At 40.0% G+C, this 18,489-nt stretch overlaps 1 protein-coding gene across 4 annotated transcripts in view; it reads right to left on the bottom strand.

The window, feature by feature from the left end:
• The window catches only part of RC3H1 (ring finger and CCCH-type domains 1), a 62,412-nt gene extending 44,011 nt beyond the window's left edge, over positions 1–18,401 (bottom strand). For 2 of the 4 annotated variants that reach the window (XM_080348815.1, XM_080348818.1), the window contains exon 1: positions 18,241–18,401. The gene's annotated coding sequence lies outside the window, so the exon portion shown is untranslated. Of the gene's footprint in view, positions 1–1,295; positions 1,385–17,602; positions 17,670–18,240 lie in introns of those variants that run through there. The other 2 variants (XM_080348816.1, XM_080348817.1) reach the window with 2 other exon arrangements.
• Positions 18,402–18,489: the final 88 nt, after the last annotated feature.

The following is an 18,489-nucleotide window of genomic DNA, read 5'->3' as shown; positions in this document are numbered from 1 at the left end:
CTTTAGTACAGGTACCACATATATACTGACTCCTCTCACAAACATGTTATTTGGACCTAATGTGTACTAGCACAGCCTTATCATGTGCCGCTTCGTCATGCCGAAGCTGACAGGGATCTTTCCCAGCAGCAGTCCCCGGTAAGTCACGTTACAGCTTACGGCAGATGACTCAGCACACGTACGGGGCACCCTCTGCTCCGCTTCTGCCCTCCCAGTACATATAGCTCTTCAGAGCCTTACCGGCTCCCCTGTTTTTACACATCTCCAGCATTTCGCTAAGCTCTTCTTACTCAAGCAGTCTCATCATCTTGACATTCTGAGTAAGTAATTTTTATGGTCTGCTTTTGTTTTAGTCCTGAAGCTGTTTCATTTTTGCCGAGTCTTACTTAGAAGTGAAACAAGTAGAACTTCCTGTAGCAGTTAAAAGTAAAGATGTAAGTACATCTATTGAGTGCAAAGCTTAACATTAAGGAGCTTCTCGCTGCCAAAACAAACTCAGGCTTGCCTACCGACCTGCTTACACAAACGCAGCTTGTGGCTAATCTGTATTTTCATCTAATAAAGAAAAACATTTTATTAATTATTTTAAAGACTCTTACTCATTAGTAGTACCAGTACCATGCACATTCCTGAGAAAAAGTAACCTAGCCAAAGATGCAGTTCTCTCTTCTGTGAGACTGGTTCTGTGATACATTAACTACTACAAAACTTTGCTGACACTCAAGATTAAAAATAAATCAACCACCTAAATGAAATTAACAGAACAGTGAAACAATTCCTAACTAATCAGGATTATCAGATGCCCACAGTGCAATCCTACCCAAACAACCTGATCCTTTCATACCTGCCTAGTGCCAAAAAGACATCACCAATTTTCACCAGTGCTTCACAGGACCTATTTAGGTAGATAAGTTTTCCACTCCAGTGTGATCTAGATAATAAATAGCATTTCTGAGAACACTGAAGTATCATTGCTCTCTTGTCTGAGAAGAAGCACAGGACCTAATATTTTTTAAAGTCCTGAATTTCATTGTAGCAAAAAAATCAACATGACAACCCCTGGGAAACCCTGACCAGCCAAAAGTAATAGGGCATTTACAGAGACCCAACACTTTGGTCTCAGAAGGCACACTGAAGCCACACACAAACACCCCATATGCCAAATTCATGCTTCACAGAAAAGCATAAGCCACGCTAGCTGTGTTTTTAATATCAAAACCACTGAAAAGAAAAAAAAGAGAAGACAAAGCCTGTGTTTGATCAGAGAAGAACAGGTAGAAGAAAAAGCTTCTTACCTCCACCCAGGGAGCTCCATGAACAACACTAGTATGATAAGCCCCGAATAGTATTTCTGCTAGATTGAGATTCTTCCTCTCCTCCTGTTTGCTGGCCGAAACTTGGCTGTACCCTGTCAACTGACGGCAAGCGCTCCGCTTCCTCATTCCTTCCCCGCGCCGCCGCACGCCTGCTCGCAACACACGGCTCTGCAGCAACAGACTTTTCCACCCAACAGCAAATCCTGAAAGCCTGTGTGTAACACACATTCCCACCCTTCTTTTAAAGCTACATAAACACCAATAGGCTGCAGTGACTGTATAATATTTTCAGAATGTATACAAAAGCCTATATTGCAGGAAGTTTTGTTTGTTTGACTTACAAACCAACCAACCAAATGCCACAACTTCCAGATGTACTAGTGCTTGCCGTAAGATCACCCACTTAAGAAGCCACAGTAAAGAGAAACAGGACAAGCTTGTAGAAATCTTCACATTCCAGGATACAGACACACATTGCTCTCAGCTGGAGAAGTCACTCAAAAAAACACAAACACAACAAGGAGAGAAAAATCAGGAACATCATAAAAATTCTGCTCCAAACTCACTGAAGCTCAGTTAAATCACTTTCAAGATTTGCTTTCTTTTATCCACAGTAGTTTTGGACTGCGAAAACAAAGGAAGAAGTTTATCTACTTTCATGCAAAAGTCTCTAATTTGGTAGCCTGTAAATTACCTTAGGAATATGGGGCCAATTAAGGACAAGATGTTATCTCTCATTTGAAACTTCCTGGCTTGTAACACCACAAGGGAAACAAACAAACAAACAAAAAAACCCCAAACACACCTACATCACAACTCCACCACACTACCTCCCAACAGAGGATCCAGCAGCAATTTACAATGATTTAAGCTTCACAACATCCTGTGAGTGAGAGCTAATGTCTTACTACAGAACGGAAAAGTGTTGAATAAAGTTATATTTATCTAGCGTTTCACAGGAAAAAAAAAACAAAACATGGTATGAAATCTATTATATAATTTTCTTGACCTTTTATTCTCACTCGACATTCAATCACTAATCATACACCATTAGAGTAATGAAAAGACACTATGTATGTAAAGGAAGCTCAAACGTCCCTGCTCATACCACCCAAAACATACAACCTGCACATGGCTCAAACAGTAAATTTTTGGGGAAGATATACATAACTAACTTTGTAATTTCTGGTTGATACTATACATCCATTACAGCTTATTTAGAAGAAAGGGGAAGTGTTCAACTCTTAATAGTAAGTGGTTTCGTGATCTATTACCTAGGAAATTTTTTCTACCAATCATAAGGACTCCCAAGCCCATCGATGATTAAGACTAGGGAGTTAACAGCAGACACGCATGTCTAGAACATGCTCCTTTCCTTTCAAAGAGTTGTTGCATTTGTCAATGCAAATGACTATTACAGTAACACAATGATTAAACCAGGATTAAAAAAATCAAGGAAGAACTAAACAGATTAACAAAAGAAAGGCAGAAGGCACTTAGAAGAGCCACAATAGTTTTCAGCTCTTGGTTCAACTGGTCAAATTTCAGTCAGTCCTGTTCTCAGGGAGGCAAGAAAAGCTATTCCCAGAAGCACATACATGTTGCTTTCTGAACACCCAAACAACCACAAGAATTGCAGCAACATCGAGTCTGAGGCCTTTTCCAAGTAATTGGGGAAGTTGGAGAGGACAATTCCTTTTGCATATCAGAGGATCAGAAAAAACAGGTTAAAGTTTGTGTAACAAGTCTCCTCTAGACAGCTTTTCAGAGTATATACAATACTATATTGCAGGAATTTTTGTTTGTTTGGCTTAAAAACCAACCACCACAACTTCCAGATGTAGTAGTGCTTGCCGTAAGATCAACCATTTAAGAAGCCACAGTAAAGAGAAACAGGACAAGCTTGTAGAAATCTTCAGATTCAAGGATAAAGACACACATTCCCTCTTGGTGTCAGCTAGAGAAGTCACTATTCTTCCTTATTCATTCCTTTCTAAAATACTCCAGATTAACTGGGGAAGAACTATGCAAACAGTTAAAGCTAGCAGTTTTAAACATAGGTCTTCAATAAACACAGGTAAGCAGAAATGTGGGTGGACAACAATTACACAAGAACCTCGTTTTAACTGAAACACAGCAACACAACCAGCCCACCTAAAATAAAAACATAAGTAGTAATCTTCAAGAAGGGAAAGCAATGGGAAGTGGGTAGCGTTCTGAAGACTGCAAACACTTCAGCTGCACAGGCAGAGATGAAAGAACAAAGCAACACTTTTTACATTTTAGTGATCTGAAGTATCGAAAGTATCACAGCACCAGTTAGGATTGGTATCTCCTAATGAGAAACCATATGAAAAATCAAAATCACTAAAGGCCAGTATCATTCTTTTTCATGGAAGAATAATCTACAGTTACCTGACTACTACTATAGGTATTTGGTAGATGAGAAGTAAATTCAGGAAAGAAGGGGAGATCATCTTGTTGCCACTGCAATACGTTTATAATTTCTTCAACTGAGAGAAGTATACATGAATCATTCAGTTAAGACCCATCCCAACTCAATGAAAGAGAAAGCATTAAAAACTCCGACTTAACAAAAAATGAGAAACTGTTGCTTGCCACCCACTATCCAGTAAGAGCTTCTCTCCCAGCTTGATTCAGCAGCTGTAATTTTTCTTTTACGTCAATGACACACACTACAGCTACAAAAACATTATCATTGCAATGTGAAACAATGAAACAGCAGAGGGGAGAATTAAAGTCCTGCTGGATACACGGGTCCAAAGTTGTCCAAAACCACCCCTCAGCCTCCAACCTGCAATACAACCTTTAAGAATTCACCTCACCCCAGCAAACTTCCATAAAAAACACTCCCACTGAATAACAAACAAAAAACCAAACAAAAATTGCAGAAGTTGCATCTTTCTAGCTGCTTTGTGTGTGCACACATGCATATTTTTGTGGTGTACTGTGACAGTATTACTGGAAATACGTTTGATGGACTTACAGGACTAGAATGGAGTAACAGTCTGAAGTTCCTCCCACCTCCATTCTTTTATGTTCAACAGTTAGCATTACACTATTCACCCTCCCCAAAATTTTTGTTTTCAAACAAAAGAAGACAAAATAACCTGCAAACCTCATATATTCAAAATTCCAGGTGCAATAGTAAGGACACGCTGAAATATACAGTAAGAGCAGTATTAAGTGAATATCTGCAGCTGCCAAGTGTAGGAAAGAAGAGCCTTCTATTTCAATGAGTCTTCGAAAGTCAAATCAAAATGTAAAATTCCATTTTACACAGAAGTTCCCAGGTATTCAGAAATCAAACATTTTAAGTGTCTGCTTCCGCACCTCCTCTTTAGTGGGTCTCTCTCTTTTAATTTCTTTGATTTGAAGGTGTTTTTTCTCAACACTTCATAGATGCTGCCCCCATTGTAAAAATAGATGTCAAACAGCTTCATGCTAACAATTGTTTACATAACAGGAGTCTCTAATAAAGCTTCAGTTATTCTATTTACTTTCAAAGCAATTGATTTTGGAAGACTGCACTTAAACGACAAAAAGATCTTTTAATAAAAGCAAAGTCATCCAAGAGCAGTGAAAACAGCTAATTATTTTTTTAAACAAAACTACCAATGTAGTTTCTTGTCTGCCTGTTTTTTAATCATTAATTCATTTTAAACATATTATTATCACAAGAAAGGTTGTTATATGTTGTATACAAAACAATCTCGAGACTACTGTGATGTTATTTCAAGAGGTAATGGAGCACCCACTTTGCTGGCACATTCATTTCATCACAGCAGGAGTTCACAATGACATTTTTCCACCTCCTGAGCCTTATTATGTTCTATACACTGTTGCATCCTCCTCTCAAAGAATTATTAAACTATATCAGCTTCAAGAATTCAGCTCCTTGACTTCAGGCACCTGTTCAGTCAACCACACAATATCATTTCTACATTAGTAAGAAACCATAAGGTACCATCAACTTCAGAGAAAAGATGCCCATTTGAACACAGTTGTCAGAACACTGCTCTGTTACCACAATGCTGCAGACTTAACAACCCCTTCCAAAGCGTGGAAGTAAGCAGACCTAGGGGTTGCTAACAGCAGATAATCCAGGTTTTCCCCATTTCTCTTCCAGATCACAGCTTAAGTCTACCTGCACTAGTCCTGTCTATAACTAAAAAGAGAATTGTCAAAAGATGAGTGAAAACACACAAATTGTAACTGAAGAACAAATGACAGCCACTACCTACAAGCAGGATACTACAGACAAGATTTAACACTGCAGCAGCAAATAATAACCTGCATTGCATCCCACAAGCTAATATGGGTTAAGCACCTTATCCTTGTGAGGACTAAAACATCCAGATTTATGTTTTAATTCTACCTCTAATGAAGACAGATAACAAAATATCACCTATTTGGTATTTTCAGCGCAGTTTCATGCACGGCTCCACGAGGCAGCACTACCTTCTCCCCAGCGCTCTCCTGCCAGCTCTAAATCCAACACATCTCGTCTCCACTAGGAGACCACATTAGCTTCTAACAGGCTCCAAAAGCTGCTCCAGACCTGTTAAATGGTCAAGCAGTACTGGAAACATAAAGGAAAAAGGGAAGAACAGAATATGAAAGCTTCAAGACAGTTTCTTTTAGCATCACAGGTTTATCAAGTTTTTAGGAGTAATTTCATGAGCAGCTTATTTTAGCACAGATTTTTAGCTGTCTTCGTTAATTGAAGCCATCTCTAAAGCACTGGCTAAGTTTTAACGACACATTTAAATACTATAAAGCAACCCTAACAATGAGGCATAATGAGAATAGGTGAAATGGAATATGGAACTCAAGTGATAACCCGTGGAATTGTTCCTTTATACTAAATCCACCTAAAAATTTTCTGTTTCAAAAAGAATGCTTCACAGCTAGATTCAACCATCCTTTATTTACCATGCAAGTCACACAAATACAGTCAAAACCCTCCTTTCAGCTCATCCTGGTTACAGTACTGAGCAAAGTGCTATCTAAAGTAGATGAAAGAATCCTGTAGCAGTCCAGAAATTCAAGTTTTGTTACTGCTCCTAGAACCAGAGTTGCAAACCTAGAAGCAAACATGTAAATGCTACAACAGCTGATAACAAAAATAGCTTACAGTTACCAAACTAAGCCAGATAACCTCCTTTGGCTAGCCCTGCAGTAGCTTCACTGGTAATAATAGTAGGAATAGTAAGATAAAGAACTTAAGTTTCAAAGGTGACTATTCTGCTTGTTTCCATGACAGAGGCTGCAATTGTATTTTAATAATGTAACCTAGTCTGCACTAAAGCTCTGGAGTCACCCAAGGTTAAGAGGCAGCTTATTGCAGAAATGGCACAGAGCCTGGACAGTTTCAGCTCTGACGTAACAGTTGCATTTAAAAATAATAAAAATTAGCTACTCAACATACTATTCAGCATTTTCTCCACACCTGAGTATAGTTTCCTTGTAAAAATCCAAACGCTTTTTGTCAAGGACAAACCTACTCATCACTCATCGCTTTTAAGTAGTGTTAAATTACCATTCGCACAGGGCTTAAAGTCTTTAAATATCAGTAGGAGAGATCACCCAACTGTTGCTGAAAAGCAGGTTAATTCAGGTGCTTCTGACTCAGAATGTAATTGAGCCTCATTTGCTTTAAATGCTACTGGCACCCGGTGATTCAATTTGTAGCACTGCTAAAAAGAGCAGTTCCAGTGGCCAGAAATAGCCTGGGGCAAGGTACTCCTTTTGAATGAGACTTTTCATGTAACCTTCAATTATAACCAAAAAAACCCACCCCAAAACATAAAACCCACACACCTTAAATATTTTGCTGCATTGGTATTAGTCTCACCTTCCAGATTTATAAAAATAGCATCTCTTCTTTACAGCTTTACAGGATCATTAAAAACAGTACTCGTGGTTTTAGTGAGTGGAAACAAAAGGCTCAAGTCTCAGGGTTTCCATTGAACACCTACTCTTAACCAATAACAAACACTGCAGAGCTTAACCACAAAAATGAAAGCTACGTGGTTTTTTTTAATATAGAAAACAATGTGAGACAGTTGTATATTAGAGAAAAAATCCAAACCTCCAACATCCCACTGACCCTCTGATCAGTAATTAGCAAAAGTTATCGTTACTTTTGGCAAGAGCTTGAATTCAAATAGAAAAAAGATGTATCTTGCTGCCTCTTAATACGTTTTGGAATTATAATCCTAGTTATAAAAAGTTTAAAGTTACAAAACTTGAAAATCATCCAAGCAAGAGGGCAAAATATTATAATCCTGGGAAGTTATCTATCAAAAATCCACTGTCAACTTGACAAATTTTGCTGCTCTGGCCTTGTAAACACAGTTCTACTCCAGACGTGTAATTTTGTCTTTTCAAAGCAAGTCCTCTTATTTACCGCTGTGGAGCAGACCACAAAGAACAATTCTCTCGTTCTCAGTTTACAATGCTAAGTTTTAAAAGATGTGTTCATCTCTGGAAACACATTACAACTATAATATAGCAGTATCAACATCCAGAATGACATGAAATAAAAGATAAGACTCCATCTCCCAGACTCGACTGCCAGAGTTCTATTAGTAGAAAGTATACAGTTCTCCACAGTGCCCTGAACTCATGTACCTTTGAAAAAGCAAAGAGCTAACTTCTGTTGGTGAACCTTATTCACAGAAGATTAGACCTCACTCATGGAAGACTAAGGTCTGGAAGATACTCAAAGAAAACAACGGCAGCTGTGCAGTCAAGCATCTTTGTACTTCAGTTGGGTGGTTTAATTTCCATTAATATCTCCTTCTTGAAATGGTCACAGCCCACCAACCACTTTTAACGGGCAAACCATCGCAGACTGGGGTGAGTACAAGTATCTGAGCCTTCACACATCCTGACGGCAATATTACCTGTTCCAGTACATTGAGAGTAAATCTGATCACCTTTGACAATTAACACACGCCTGGACTACACTGAAATCTACCTGTCTCCATCTTAAAAATTTCTTTCTATTAGAGTATTAAAATGGAACAGATGCACTTAGCTGCCAACCACACCTCTATTGCTGCAGACCGAGCCAGGGTGACAAGCAAGCCTTATACAGGCAATATTTGCATGACTTGATCATTTACATTTTCTGTCTTGCATTGTCTAAGGCCCTGATTAAACAGCAGCTACCTAAATATATGAGAAGGCATAGGAAGGGAAAACCAGGCACTGAAACAGTCAGTCCTACCACTCATGCAGTTAACATCCCTTTACATACTCCTGTGTTTACCCACTCGCTGTTTTGGGAATAAAAGCAATGACAGTAAGCTAAAACTGCATGACAAACAATTCAGAAAAAGAAAATTCTCAAAATCCGTAAGCCAAAGCCACCTGTAATAGCATGACTGAAGCCTTCATAATTGCACTGGAAATTATTTTCTTTAACATACAAAACCTAACAGGAACAAAGTATTTATATTTTTAGCATAGCACAGTCACTGGATTTTCAGGGGCTTACTGTCAATTTTGATTTTGTAATGACAGCTCACATACCAGTCTGTCAAATCAACATGACTGATTCTATTCCCACTTCTCAAAAGCCACAGTAATTCATCAAGGTGATTTCAGAACTCATCAAATGTGCTTGAAGGAAAGGCTTGCCGTCACTCACATCCTCATTCTGAAGGCTCCCAATTACTGTCACACTAACTGGCAAATAAGCTGGTCTAAGCCTTTCTTTTTCCCCTATCCTGGGGAAGGGGTAGGGAGGAGGACAACTGACATTTTTATCTCTCAGGTGACTTTATATATTACTCACAGGAAGACACAGTGGAATGTGGGGTTTTTTTCCCCTGCAGAGTTTACATAAAAGAAAAATGTCTGTGATCGTTTTAATACCTGGTGAGTAATCTGACACCACACCCAAGCTCATTGTGCAGTGCCTAATGCGATAGCCACACCATTACATCCTCAAATACTGGTGGATAATTTACCTTACTGATACCAAGCACTTCTGTGGCCACCTTTCTTCCTGGTCTATCCTGAAATCATCTCCGTCATACTCAAGCCTCAGCTTGACAGAGCTCAAGTTGTTCTATTCTAAAAAAATCCACATAAAAATGGCTGTGATCACATAATTCCTCCTCAGAAACACACCCAGAGACATCCCCGCCCAGTCCTTGTGTGCTATTTTGTTAGAAACATTTTTCCACTGAGAAAGGAGTGACCAGAAAAGCCACCTACAGATCTGGACTTGCTGAAGCCACGTAAATCCTCAGATTTAGAAAACCAGGGGGCAAACATTCAGTTTCGATGAACTACAGTGCAGAGACTTTGATGCTTAGTATAGAATAACCCAACTGATTTATTTCTGATATATCTCATACAGGAATAAAGCTAAAAAAAAACCCAAAAACCAAACAGCTTGCCAATTTTTATGTCATCTTATTAGTCTTATTTTTATTCCTTTCTCTTCATAAATGCTACAGAAATTAGACAGAATATAACACATCAAGGAGAGATGAAAACTTGGCCAATATTTCTCTCCTCCCTGCCACCACAGAACATATTCTGCAAAAATGACAGTGCTTGGTGAGAAGACAAAATTGTCTTAACTCTGGAAAAAACAGTAATAGCTACTACTAGTATAAACTATGTAATTTATTTTGCTTTGCAGCCACAAAGATCCCTCTTGCCCTTCTCTACCAGCAGCCCTCAAAACAGGAGGCTGGAACAGAAATGCTTTTCTCAAACTCCAAGCAGGCCATCAAAAATGACTTGTTCTAATCCAGAGCCTTAGCCTGGAAAGCACCAACTGGGTGTGCCTTTTCGCTTTCTGGTGAAGAGTTTAGAAGTATTCTGCGCTCTGATAGATCTTTTATTTCTGTGTCCAGAGTCACCAGTAAAATAAGCAGCAGGGAAAACTGAAAAGCTACGTTTTCCGATGCATTCTGACGAGTCAGAACAAGTTTATTTCCAATACTTCCGATTGCCTAATATTGTCAATAGGCATCCTCCCACTTCTACAAAAAAGCAGAGAGATAGATGATTTAAAGGGTTTCCAAACACAGTCTCAACCCCTATTTTGAGCACCTTCTTGTGCACTAACTCACAACTATCAATGCAAAACAACTTGTTTGTCTCCCTGAAGATCCTTCAAATAAATACATCCTTAAACTTGACAAATGGGATAATTCAGAAAGAAAAACAAAGAATAATGAAGTAAGCCATCTTCAAGCCATAAAAAGCTCTGTAGGAAGTACAACACAGTAGATAAATAGCATAAAAAAAGGTAAACCAGAAAGAATATCCCCAGGTAGCAGTCACAACACAATTTAATATAGAACATAAATACAAGAGACTAACACCACATACAAGCATTAGCAAATTCAGAAGGCAACCCTGATTCCTCAGACCTTCTCTATAGAATCCAACAGCAGCTAGCAACAAAGCAGTCACATTTAAAATAGACTCACTTTTCTGAATAAATTTTCTTTCCACTTGTTGTATGAATCACCTACAAAAAAGTTATAGCGTCCAAGCTTCCATCCTTAAAGCCTGGTTAAACAAGACTAAAATCAAAATCCACCATTTTAACTGAAGTTTTTTGCAGCACTACTAAGACTTCTCTTTTAATTAAGTCTACAGGAGGCCTTTTCACGCAATTAAACAGAGAATGACTCATAAACAGGAAGGACAGCCTGAGTTGCAGCCTCTGGTTTAACTTAGGCTAAAATGGCTTGATGGAGTGGACTGGCTAACTTATTTTTATCTTTCTCCTTTCAAATTTTACAGCGACAGCCAAAGTAGTCACGAGGGAGTGCGCCATGAACAATGCTCCCTAACTTCTCACCAGTTCCAGAGGAAGCAGGGATATTTTGATAGTCCCCAGTAAAGTCCAAGAACAGAGAGTCCCACGGTTGCTCCATTAACCAAGCAGCCAATCCTGGAAGTCCGAATTGTCAAAACAAAGAAATTAATAGGCAATATGCCATCTCTGTTACCTGCATTAGCTAGCTGAATTGAATACTGACTCATATCAGAAGTTAAACTTAAAAAAGAAGTAGCTAATAGCAGAGAACTAAAGATCATTAAATAGAAGAGAGGTGACGAAACCCATGGATCCAGGAAAAATATCCTACAAGAAAACTGCATTTTAGCAAGCAAAGAAATAAAGACTTTTTACAGAAAAGTCACTTCAAGACTGGAAAGATGCATGGTACAGTGACATTTTCTTTGTAATTGCTTTAGTAATTTCTGATCTATTTTTGAAACAAAATCCATATTCTCCTTACCAAGCAAGTAAAACTAAGAATTACTGTCCTTCTGGAGCTACTAAATTAAGAGCTAGTCATTTTTCAGCTTCCAACAATTTTTCAATTTTAATGTCTACCCACACAATTAGTAACAATGCAGGTGACCAATAACAATCTCAGTACTATAATAAACAACTATTTATCAAGATCTTTTCAATCTGATTCATTGGTTCTGTTGTGTACAACAGGATACTCTGCCAATTTGGCATCTTACACATAAACACCTGAGCTCCTCAGACATGTCTAAAAAAATTGCCCAAATGCCATGTAAACCAGACTCGTTAATTGCTTTGGAAGAGCTCAAGAAATATCTGTCTATGGTGTAAGAGAATACACCATACACTACCAGGAAAAGTTTTCATTGATAGAAGGGAGAGGCTGAGGTTTGCTTCACAGTTCACATACACTCCTACTCTTTCTCCTCCTACCTGAGGAAGGATAACATTTTGCAGTTCTGTGTCTCCTCAAACCACTTGAAGCACTTCACTGTGGCACAAAAACCAGGCTTGATTTTTGTAAAATGAACAGCAATAGGAATTTCAAATTGTGAAACAACACGGACAGAAATGATTGCTTCACAGGACTCATAAGCATGAGTAGATTTGTCAAGATTTCATTAGCACAATGTTCACTTGTAAAGGCAGTGGAAAACTTTCTACCGAGCTTCCCAGAGAATACCTTACACTCAGAAACATAATATTCAACTATCATTAGGCCGGCATAGCTGCCAGAATTATTAATGGTCATAAAATAATGTTGATGCATTATGCCACAATTTCAAAATGTCACTTAAGCTAATCAAAGTCACCTTCTACTATTTCTTTCAAATTCAGTTGACATTACTTTCAAGGTCTCTCCTTTCGTTCTTCCATCTTGGTACACAATTAAAAATAAAGGGCACAAACCACTGTGGTCTTGCTGTTCTCCAAGTACCAGATTCATCAGACACAAACACTGGATAAGGAAGTCTTAACACTTTCATTTGTTTGTACAGCTCCAAACATCAAATAGTACCTGAAGGACTTCCATTCCAAACTGATAACAAAAAGGGGCGGAGGGAGAACAAGCTGAAAGAATGTGACAAGAAAAATAAGTTAATAGTGAGAGTTTTATTTCACTTCTGAAGGGTATTTATATTATACAGTCACTGTAGTAAAACATGGAAGAGTTACCCATTCAACTACTACAAAAAGAGTGCTAAATCAGTATGAATATTGTTTACTCTAAAAATCAAAGCACAGAGAAAGTTAAAGGCTACCGAACACTGGGAGTGTTTCACAGAAACCGGTTTATTAATACATAGGTAATTAAAACCACCCCCCTCAGCATGGATTTCAATTAATTCACTTTGTAATACCTTCACTGAACTTCACTTTTCTTGCCCAAAAGTTTGAGTTGGAGACCAACACTGCCTGGCACAGTTTATCGAAAAAAATGAGCTGCAGGCCCCTGAAGACCTCCAATGCGTCATAACAGGACAAGATTCCTGCTACTCTAGTAGAACTCTCCTTTCCAAACAGTAGGGAAGTTCAAAGTTGCAACTGAAAAACCTTCCAAGTTGCTCACCATTTGAACTGAAGTAACTGCAAGAAACTATTTCAGGTGGAAGTTCCATGAAGATCTTTAGAACCAGGCTACAAGCACTGCTGCTCCATCAGCTGACCCACCAGAATTTGATCATGAACGGATTTAAAAACAACCATACCTGAATCTTCAAAGCTTCTCCTAACAGGGTCTGATAAACACGGAAGCATCCTGAAAAATAACTTCTGGAATGCCCAGATTCCATGTTAACAGCCTGCTTTGAAACAGGAGCTAATGACATAATTTAAAAAACACCTATTCAACTGGCATAGTAGAGGGAGGAGACAGACCAGGCTTTCCTTGTTAAAACAAAAAAACACACAAACCAAAAGAAGTCAGGAGCCACCTGCAAGATCCAGATTCTCACAGACCAGCACATTTCAGGTACTTCAGCGACTCCATACACCTTGTTTCTTCAGCTGTCTTGTAGCTGAAAGGCAGTCCTATTACAGTAGTCTCAGATTTACTCCAAATGTTTGTACAATTGAGAAATAATGCTTTATGTGAAGGATTAAAAAAAGTGGGTTTGCAAGACTTTTTGCAATAAATCAGTAGGGAGAGCAATGTATACAGCAAGAACAACGTCACTTATGGCTACTTTAGTGACTTCGAGGTTGGAATGAATAACTGCCAATAGACACTCCAGCTTTTGTAACACTGAACTCAAGACTCCCCTTAACCACAGTATTACCAGACTAACACAAATACTCTTTTTTGTGTTCTTTGTCTCAAATTACACAGCAACCTCTGCCACAATCTATATGAAACACATGAACAATCTGTTCCTTTCTTCAGCCACACTTGCGCTATTTTTCAGTTTAACTGCATATCCTCTATTTCTTGTGTTGCAAAACAGGAAAATTTGAATTACTTTCTGTCAAAATCCTCTGCCTTGCCTCCTCTCTCTTCCTCCCAATCATCTCTCATACAAAGATTTTCTTCTCCATGTTCCTAATAACTCCTCTTTTTTAAATGTGGCTAACATTGTACTAGGTAAAGGCACACAATGAAATGATAAAGAGATTTTCTGTATTATTCCACATATGACCCTTACATTTCCTGATTTTATTATATTTTTTAAAATGCATGCTGAGGAGAAGCTCTTACGTGGAAGTCTGCAAAGGCTGTCCAGGTCCTTTTTCCTCTGTGAATTAACATTAAAAATCTTCTGGTTTTCCAAATGTCAATGGCTGGTGCTCAGGAGATGCTGCTAATTAGACAACATCCCATTTTTCATCTGCACAATGCAACAGTGTCTCCCCCACACCAAGTTCAAGCTTAAGCCAGAGCCAAGAGCTGCCTTGTCAAAGGTAACAGTAATAGTTGTGGTTATTCTGCCAGTCTTACTGCAACTATAAAAAGTCTGTCTATGTGAGAGTTCTGCAATATGTTGCTGATATAAATAATAAGCCACCTCTACCTGCCAAAAGATGCTCTATACCACAGGTGCCTTCCTTCTCACTGTGATAGAAAGAAATCTCAAAAGGCGGTCAGGGGGACACCTATCACATTCCCATGAAACACACTCTACAAATTCCAACATAGAACAGTGTACAATTGGTACTCCTGCCGAGAATAAATTTGCAATAAATTATTTCAAAATCTGGATATTTCTACCACAAAAGCCCCGTCCTCCTAGTAGCACACAACAAGTTGCTACCATGCAGTAACAGGAAAGCTATTTCCCCTAGCACTCTAACCAGAAAGTCTTTTTACATCAGGGGGAAAAAAAAAAAGAATTACAATAAACTGACAGGATTTTGACACTTTCTTGCCCATTACGCATTTCCACAAATAAAAAAAAAACCTCATTAGACATCAGCTAGCCCTTTGAAATTTAATACCATTTCAACTTTTACTGTACTGGTAACCAAGAAAACGAAACCGATGCAAAAGATAACCATCAAAAGAGACACTTCTTGAGAAAAACAAGCGGTCAAACTAAGTGATGGGAACTGCACCTAATTCAGTACGCACTGTGGAATATCTGCACAGAAAGGAAAGAAACACAACATAAGTAAATATTTGTGGCTTTCTTTCTCAGTTATCACAAGTCCACAGACTGCATTACTGTAATAAAACCTACACAGAATCTTGAAGGTCACACTGAAACTTCAGCTGGTGCAGGATGTTTATAGAATGATCTTTCACAACAGAAGCACATTTCATCTTTATTCCTGTACAATAACGGTTTCATATTCATTACCAAGTACAGTCCAAGGCAATAACTTCAAAGTACGATTTTCTCTATGCCTTATCTCTCACGTACTCTGAGTTAGAATTTTTTTTGGCTTAACAGCCAATATTATTTGGGATGCTCCAGCAAACAACCAGCTGATTTACTGGGCGCAGGAAAAAGAACCATAAAACCACACAGAGTTTCATCTGCAAAATCATTCAGTGAGTTCACTGGAGAAAATAATTTTAAACAAGCAGCAGGCTTTGCAAAAAATTAAAAAGCTTTCTAAAGGGTCATCTGCCTAAAAGGTACCTTACACTCACTGCTTCATAGCTATTTTCAGAGCCTCAATATGTTTGGGAACCTAAATGCAGGTGAGTTCTTTCCTTCTAGTTCAGCTTTACAATTAATACTGTTTGAAAGCTACAATTCCACAAGTTCTCAAGTGGATGAAACATTTCTTCCAAGTATCCAGCATGTAAACCATATGATTTCTTGGGTGGAATTAAAAAAGTAATTATCCTTCAAATTAATACATATTAATTCATATTACACAATGGGAAAGGTCAGTTCCCCAAGTACCATGAAACATCATTTTACAACACTGGTTAGTTACGAGATATAGACCCTAATTAAAAAGAGATGTCAGTCTTTGCCATCATCATCAGAGGCAACTGCCATCAGCATCACCCAAGATCTCTGAACCACATATAAAGCAATTAAGTCAATATTTTCATATATACACTCACAGAATCTCAGCTTCCGCAATGCTTAATTCAACAAAATTGATGGTGGTTTCTGCCCAGATTGCTGGTCAATCGCTGGCAACAGAGCAGAAAGCAATCCTATTAACTGCTGTTCATGTGCTTTAGCATGACCACCTTTATATAATAATATACATGTCCTAAGATACAAGTTAAACTCTGACATATTAACATATGCAATTTCTGGATTTACACCTTCATTTGTTCAGTGAACCATTGGTTTTTAAAACCATTACCAGCATGCAATAGTCTCATTGCAAGATTCAGAAATATTTTGCTTTAAATTTAACTACTTTGGATACAAAGTTGACAAAAACATAAAGCGAACCCAAAACAAACAAACAAACCCCAACAACACTCACCACACCAGAAAACATACAAGTAACTTCTCCCCATTAAGGTCAGTGCTGCTCAGAAGTGATTGACAAGCTCAACACTCAACCATTTGGTTGTCAAAAACAGACCGCACTGATGGCACCAACACTTCTAAATCTCCCTCAGAACAGCCTGTCAAGCTGTCTGCTTTGACAGAACCTTTTTGTAGGACAGGAAGGTAAAGAAATGAGCTATTGCGGGGAAAATACAAGGTGCCTAATTGATAACGTCTGCTTCTATTTATGTCAATGGCAACCGTCATTTCATATCAACACCGTGTATTAATGGACTGAAGAAAGCCATAGTGCTAGTGGTAAAGCTCAGAAACCATCCATCGGGCACACACTCCTCCTAGGAACATTGGGTTATTTATACAACTATTAAGTCTCTTTTTAGCTTCATTGACTTCAAACACAGAAATACAGACATTTACAGTTGATTAAAAAACCAACACCCTTCACATCCTTCTAAGCCTGAAGGAGGCAAAAAAGGTAAGTTTAGGAACATACTAATTTCTGCTTCATAGTATTTCTGTGTTATCTAACAACTCTATTCCTCCAAGATGCAAACAGTGCAAAAAGTGCATTTCTTTGCAAGCAGAGCCATTAGAGGATAACATTGGTGCACCAGTTACAATGATTAAAGAAGCTCTGCAATAGTCCAGGTTACCTTGGACCTTTTAATCGTTTTTGCCTGCGTTTCTTTGTTTTTTTTTTTTTTGTTTTGTTTTGTTTTTACTTCAGAGATTTTCAATATAGTAAAAACACACGGAAAACATCTACCACTGGATAAATTCAAGATTTTTCATTTGTACTTGAATGAAATTAAAACAATAAGAGAGCTACTCTGAGGAAAAAAAACATATACACGCGTAGAAAATTAAAAACCCGCAGTTCCCAGGGAAAGAAAAACAAACCAAAACAAAACAGCATCAGTTCCCCGTTTTTAAACGGCGCAGGCCTCACAACGGCTTTTGAGGACAAAAACTGACACCAGGACGTTCCCAACCACATTAACACGCAGCCAGACCAACACTGCACTCCCGGCAAGATACCTCACCTATCCAACAGATAAAAACACCACCAGGGCCAAAAGCGAGTGAAAGGAAGCGGCGTCGCTGTTTTGTTTGATCGCGGTTTCTCCCGGGGGGCACCTCACTCTCCCCTCAGGCGCAACGAGACAAAAGAGCGACAACCCAGAGGTGTCCCCCACAGCGACCGCGGGAAATAATCACATTGCCCCCCGCGTTGCTGGTTGAATTGTGCCGAGTGCGACACAAGGATGAGTTTTCTCTTCTTTCCAAGCACGCAGAGCCCCTGGAAAAGCACCAGCAGGCGCAGGCCGCACACAAAAGCCGCCTGTCCCCGCTCCGCCGAGGCCGCCGCTCGCCACCCGCCCAGGCCGGACCCACCCGCCGGGCCCTGCCCGCCCCCTCCGCCTCTCCTGCACCGGGCGCGGGGCCTCCGCAGCTCCCTCCCTCCCTCCGGGGAGCTCGGAAATCGAGCCCCGGCAGCAGCCTGAGGCCTAGCGAGGCCGGCAGCGGCACAGGCCTCACCGGCGACAGCAGCGCCCGCCCCCCCCCGCTCACCATCCCCGGGAAGGGCAGCGGAGCGCTCCTGCCAGCGCCCCCGAGCCCGGCGCCATTGTTCCCCACAGCCCGGCCGGGCAGCGGGAGGCAGAGCAGACAGCGCACTCACCACACGGGCCGGGCTCCCCGCAGCGGCCACTGGCCCCCTCAGCTGCGACACACGGGGGCGGCCACAGCGCCCTGCTCCTCCAGCACCCGCGGGCCCCGGGGCTCCCCCACCGCCGCCTGCCGCCCCTCGGCCGCCGCGGCTGCAGCAGCGGCCATCTTGTGCGCCGGCTGCCTCTCCTCTCCCCTCCTCCCCGCGCCGCCTACCTCCTGCACCGCTGCCGCCCGCCCCTTCCTGCGCCCGCCCTCCCGA

The sequence above is a fragment of the Nesoenas mayeri genome (genome assembly GCF_963082525.1).
Source record: "Nesoenas mayeri genome assembly, chromosome: 8".
Lineage (NCBI taxonomy): Eukaryota > Metazoa > Chordata > Aves > Columbiformes > Columbidae > Nesoenas > Nesoenas mayeri.
This window is presented reverse-complemented; position numbering and strand designations above follow the sequence as displayed.